Genomic DNA, 6353 nt, shown 5'->3' on the forward strand with positions numbered 1-6353 from the left:
TTGAGGGAAATTTATAGAATCAAATGCTATATTAGAAAAGAGGAAAGATCTCAAGTGAGTAATTCCCAGGCCACAAGTATCAATGGTACTTCATCAGAAACTTTGAGTAAAGCCTGTAGGCACAAGTGCTTTTGAAAATGCAAAATACCACGCGATCTTGTACCCTCTGATTAGAAAGCAAGGAGATGAGAGAATATTTACATAGCAGTTTTTATAAAGTTTAGGTTAAATCTGTATTTATTCTTTACAGTATACTTATTTCTGGCTCAGAGAGCAATTGAATTTCTAAGACTCCTCAGTAGGAAAGGCAAAAAAATTCCTTTAATAGTCAGAAGTTTATTTTCATAATTATCTTCCATGGGTTGTTATAACCTTACAAGTGCTTTATTATTATTATTATTATTATCATTATAGAAGACTAAGTGTTGCAATGTGGGAATTATTAGTCCCCTCAAGTTGTAAAAGATACCACAGGAGGTTCAATTAGCTCATTAACCCTCTAATAACTAACCTGCTGAGCCTAACTGTTTATTATAAGTAACACAAATAAAATATCAAAACTGTGAAGTTTCTTCTTACATTAAAAAATAAAAACCAAAGTCCTCATGTGATCTCCAACGCCTGACATGGTCTAGCATCCTGCCACTTCTCTGACCTCCCTCATCTACCTGTCACCTGGCCCAGCTGCCCTGGCCTCCTTGCTGGTCCTCCAATGTACCAAACATGGTTCTTCCTTTGCACTTTTGAACGTACTGTTCCTTTGGCTTAGAAAAGCCCCACCCCACCCCTGATATGTGTATGATTTGCTCCCTTACATCATTCAAATCTGTGTTAGAATATCACTCCCTTCGGAAGACCTTCAAATGATCTTATCTAAAACTGACCCACCCACCCACCCCTGCCTTCACAAACCATCAGCCTCTATCTTTTAGTTTGCCCTTTTTACCATGTAACACAAATCACTGCCTGATACTTTATCATACATTTGTTGATTGCTTATTGCATTTTCCCCTCCAGAATGTAAGTTCCATGAAGGTAAATCTTTGTTTACTGCTGTATCCCCTGCACTGAAAAGGTCAGAGCTCATGATAGAAAATAGCTCATGCTGGGAAACCTGCACCAGGTGCTTTAGGAGATGCTAACTATCAGAGCCACAGATGACCTTGAAAATGGAAGATCCCTCTTTGCCTTTTGTCTGGTAGATTACATTAGACAAGTAATTATTATACTAGCCAGAGACAAGGCAAGAGAGGAGGAAAAGCAAAACATACAAAAACAAGACCAAAATTAAAGAGAAAATAAGAGCCCAGGTAGGAAGCAATGCAGATAGATTTCTTTGTGGAAATCTACCTATTTCTATTTTGGAGATCCAACTAAATTTTGAAAGAGGGCATACATGATTCCTGGTGTAGTTTACTTTGCTATTTTGGAAAAAATACACACCAACTTAAAAGGTACTTTAAAAATATGACTCTAGGAAAGATAACAAGAGATGAGTATGGCAATCGCAGAACTGTCCAGTCGTAAGGCCTTAGATATTTCTGAAATGACACTGAAACTTGGACTTCCTGTAGAATTAAAGCCTTTAGTGCCTCCTGTAGAATTAAAGCCTTTAGACATCTCTCTGGGCACAAGATAGCTGGTGTGTAATTTTGCAACAAATACACAGTAACTTTTTTGTACTTTTATTTGCATATAGCAGGGCAAAGAGAAGACAAGATGCAATGACTCAAAGACAGGTTTGAACAGATCCCTTTCATGGAATACAACCTGTGCTTATTTTATGCAAAATATATTATAATCACATAAACAAGGAATAGCCGCTAATAGCCACTGAGACAGCTAATAGCCATGAGACAGCTAATAGCCATTCCATCTGGATTGTATTATTTTCCTCCATAATAAACCAGTTTATCACATAAGCAGACACAATAGATAAGATTCCCATTTTCTAGGTGAACAAGTTGGAGCTTTATACTCACTTAACCTAAACAAGCTCACCTGGAAAGATGTCAAAGATATCTTGTTGAATTAACAAACTTTTTTTCCCCCCAGAAAAGTGAAAAAAAAGAAAAAAGGAAGAGATCCTTGGGCATTCACAGAAATCTTGGGGGTTAGGAGCAGACTTTCTGAAAGGGGGGAAGGGGGAATATAGGGTAACTCCAGCTGACACCTGGATTACAAATACATTATCTTATTTCATCTTAATATCACACCACAGTTGAGGAAACTAAAGATCAGGAAGGCGAAGTGACTTACCCAAGGTTATTCAGCTAAGTGGCAGAGCAGGAATCTGAAATCAGCTCTGACTCTGGAAACCATGTTCTTTCCCAGACACCACACAACTTAGGAGAAAGCCTGGCAAAGAGTATATGTTCAGTGAAGTAACAGTTGAAAGAATGAATGAACATTTCATAGAGAACATGACTGTTAATTTGGTCTTTTTGAGAGACCAAAGGCAGGCCAGAAGAAAGAAGGAAACTGAACAAGAAGTTTTAGGATTAGATGATTAGGAGCTGTCCAGGGAACTCTGAGTACATCAGCTGGGCTGGATCTTAGGGTGTTAAAGGAGCATAGTAGGCGATAAGGTCTCCAAGGATCAGAATGTGAAAGATCTTGTCTGCTAGATTAAAGAATTTGGGCTTCACCATGAGACAGTGGGGAGCATTAAGTGGTAGAGTAATATGGTCACACACTAATTCAGGAAAGTCATTTTGGGGTGCAGGGTTACCAAATGAATTTCTTGTAAAAGTTCCATTGAAGGGTGATCTCCAAAGCAATCTATTCTCTCTGAACCCCAGAGAGGTTGAGGTTAAAACCAGCCCTGACATAAATGTTCATAGGACAGCCACTAGTAGGCAGCAGTGTCCCAAGAAACAGATGAGCCAAAGCTCCAAGTAGCAGCTTCCTCAGCCAATTCCTGGGGCTACCATGGGATAAGATCACCTGGTGGGCAATATGAGTAGGTGGGAGGGCAATCTGTGTGGAGGGAACCCCAAAGGCCCATAGGGGAAGGAGTATGTGGATGTCAGAGGACAGAGTGATCAATACCTGGGGCATGAGTGAGGTGGGGGTGGGGGGCGGTGGTGAGAGATGAGGCTGCATCCCAGAGCTAGAAATTGGTCATGACCGGCCTTGAATTTCCAGGTTAAGGAATCTGGACATTATCCTGAGGGGCCGGGGACCCAGGGAACGTTTTAAGAAGGAGGGAGGCATGACTACATTTGCATTATAGAAAGCTCATCACGATTGCAGTATGGAGAAGGTGGGGGGGGGGGGAGGAGACAAGAAGCTGAACAGGGAGGAGGTGCTTCAATGATCGGAAAGAGATGATAAGAGGTTCTGCACAAACCAGGGCCAGCAATTACAATGGACGGAATGGGTACGATTTCCAGGAGATTTAAGAAATAAAAATCAGAGAATGAGAAAGGGAACATTAAAAATGTTGCTGTGACAGAATATTCTTTCCGTGTTAAATACATTCTCAATTGTGGGATTTTCCGCCTGAAACCGCACTGTAAAAACCCAGGTTGTGGAACTTCATTGCGTCCAAATTCTCGGTCATTCCTCCTAGCCCTGACCAGAGCGTGGTGGGAACGGGGGACAAAGGGATGACTTGCAGCGGCGCCCCAGCAGGGCGAAGGACGGGTCGCCCCCGTGCAGCGTGCAGCGCTCTGGTGCGGGAAATACGGGACGCGGTGGGGCGGCGGGGAAGCCCGGCCCGGGAGGTTTCCAGGGAAAGACGACTTTTGAGCCCAGATTATCAGATAAAGGGTCTCACAAGACTGTCGGTGAGCTCAGCTAAGCGCTGGAAAAGGAAGGGGTCTGGGAGCAGCTCCACAAATGTACCCCTGTGGCAAAACCCGGAGGCGTCACCTAACGCGCGACGCGTACCCCAGCGAGCCACTTTCCCCGGAGGCCGGTGCTAAAGCAGGCGCCCCCCTAAGCTCCGGGAGCGAACGCCACTGCCGGAGGACCGACGCGCAGCATCCCGGAGAGGCTCCCGGGCCACCGCCCGGAGCAGCCGGGCTGCGATTGGTGGGGGCCTGGGGCCCGCCCCTCCCCACCCAAGGTGCGGCTCTGATTGGTGGAGACGCCACACAGCCCCGCCCCTCATGCGAGGGGATGATGGGAGGCAAAGGCTGTGGGTTTGAGTCGTGCGAGTGGGGCCTGGAGCGCAGCTGCGACGGCCGGGGAGGGTGAGCGGTCGGCCGGGCGCCGTCTCCACGCGCGGTGGACTGCGGCTCCAGGGACAGGCCTGAGGGGGCGCGCGCTGCACCTCCCGCAGCTGGGAGCCGCGGCTGGGCCGGCCCCTCCCGGCGCCTGCGCGCGCTCCGCTTCCTGGGAAACGGCTGCCGGTCGGCACGTCGGTGCGAACCCTGTGGGGGGCACCTGGGAGCCGGGCCTCTGGTCTGCTCAGACCTGGATTTGGGGCCCGGGGCCGGGCGGGGCTGCGGGGCTGCCGGGCTCCGCCCAGCTTCCGGGCCGCGGGCGCGTGGGCGCCTGGGAGCGCCGGGGCCCCGCGCGCCATCTGCTTTGCATCCTTGAGCGCTGGCTTCTGGCGCGCTCCGCCCCGCGTGTTTTCTTTCGGGCCTGGTCGCCTCCGCCAGCGTGCGGCCATGACTTTGGGGTGCACCCCGGCAGCCTGGACTCCCCTTGGGGCACCCCAGTGAGTCAACAGAAGCTTTTTGGCGGCGTGTGACAAGGCTGCCTCCGTCCTGCGTATTTCTATCCTGGCCCCAGCCCTTTATCAGTTAGTTGCTCCTCCCTCAGGCTCAGGCAAGGCACAGTTTTTCTCTGAACCTCCTCTTTTGTGAGCTGGGGATGGCTAACTCCTCAGGTTCTCTTTACCTAATAATGCACAGCTCATAGGCACTTCCTATTACTGCGGTCCTGTTTTCCCTTCACCCCTCCTCATAAACCCTTCTTCATGCCAAGATTTTAGTTTTGCCTGGGTGCGGTTATGAAGGCTCCAACAGGAAATTCCAGATTTTGTCAGCTGAGCCTTTAGGGACATATATCCCTGGTGCTTTATTTCATCTACTATTTGAGTGCCTGCTGTGTGCCAAGTCCTTTATTTAGTTCTGTAGACCCAGATGAACCAAATGGACTTCTTCCCATTAACTTGAGACTGGTGGGAAAAATTAGGATTTGTGATAAAGGGTGGAAGGGCATAGGGCCATAGAAAAGGAACAGAGGGCCCTGGTGGGTTTGCTCAGTGGTCAGAGCACCCGCGTGCAGACTGAAGTGTCCCTGGTTCAACTCCAGCCAAAGGCAAGTACCTGGATTGCAGGCTTGATCCCTGGCCCTGGCCAGAGTGTGGGAGGCAACCAATGGATGTTTCTCTCTCCCCTTTGCACTCTGAAAAGCAATGGAAAAATATGGAGGATTAAAACAAAAAATTAAGGAACAGAGGAAGTGCTCCTGAAATTGGGGAGGGGGGATCAAAAGTCTTTAGAAAGGATATAAGCTGGATCCAGAGGGGGCATTTCCAAATGAAATTGATGGGAGAAGGCAGCTTGACAGCTCACTGGGCCCATGCAGTGAACATGATTCATTTTGTTTGTAGGAGGGTGGGGGGGAGTTAGGTATGGGGTAGGGGTTGTGCAGTATAATTGCTAAAAGCAGGGGTTTTAGCATATTTGCCCTGAGACTTCAGGCATGTGACCTCTTTGAGCCTGTCAAATGCAGACGCAGTACCTACCTCACATTTAAGATAATGCATATCAAGGCCTGAACATTGATTTGCACATTATGCCCTAGCTGGTTTGGCTCAGTGGTTAGAGTGTTGACCCATGGACTGAAGGGTCCTGGGTTTGATTTCAGCCAAGTGCATGTACCTCAGTTGCAGGCTTGATCCCCAGCTCTGGTTGGGGCTTGTGCGGGAGGCAACCAAACGATGTGTCTCTCTCACATTGATGTTTCTTTCTCTCCCTTCCACTCTGAAAAAGCAATGGGAAAAATATCCTCAGGTGAAGATTAAAAAAAAAAAGATTCTCACATTGCTATTGTTAGATGGGCCAGATACAGAAACTAGGGTACAGAAACTCACCAGGGCAGGAAACCCCCGATGCCCAGCAAGAGGCAAAACTGGGAAAACAAGAACCTTGCCCCCAGGGTAATCTATTCTCTCCTAGCATATTGCTGGTTGGTTTAGACCCCGAGCCCAAGCGCCGTCCCTAAAGATAACGTCCAGGCCCAGAAAGGCAGCAAAACCAGACAAATGGTGCTGTGGCTGCCTCTGGATCAGCTACATCGACTGATGACCTGCTGCCCTGGCACTGACCAATCAGTGGAAACCACTGACCCTGAAAGAGCATGCATGGAAAGCTGATGAATATTCTATTGTGACA

This window comes from Miniopterus schreibersii, assembly GCF_964146895.1.
Source record: "Miniopterus schreibersii genome assembly, chromosome: 8".
NCBI classification, from domain to species: domain Eukaryota; kingdom Metazoa; phylum Chordata; class Mammalia; order Chiroptera; family Miniopteridae; genus Miniopterus; species Miniopterus schreibersii.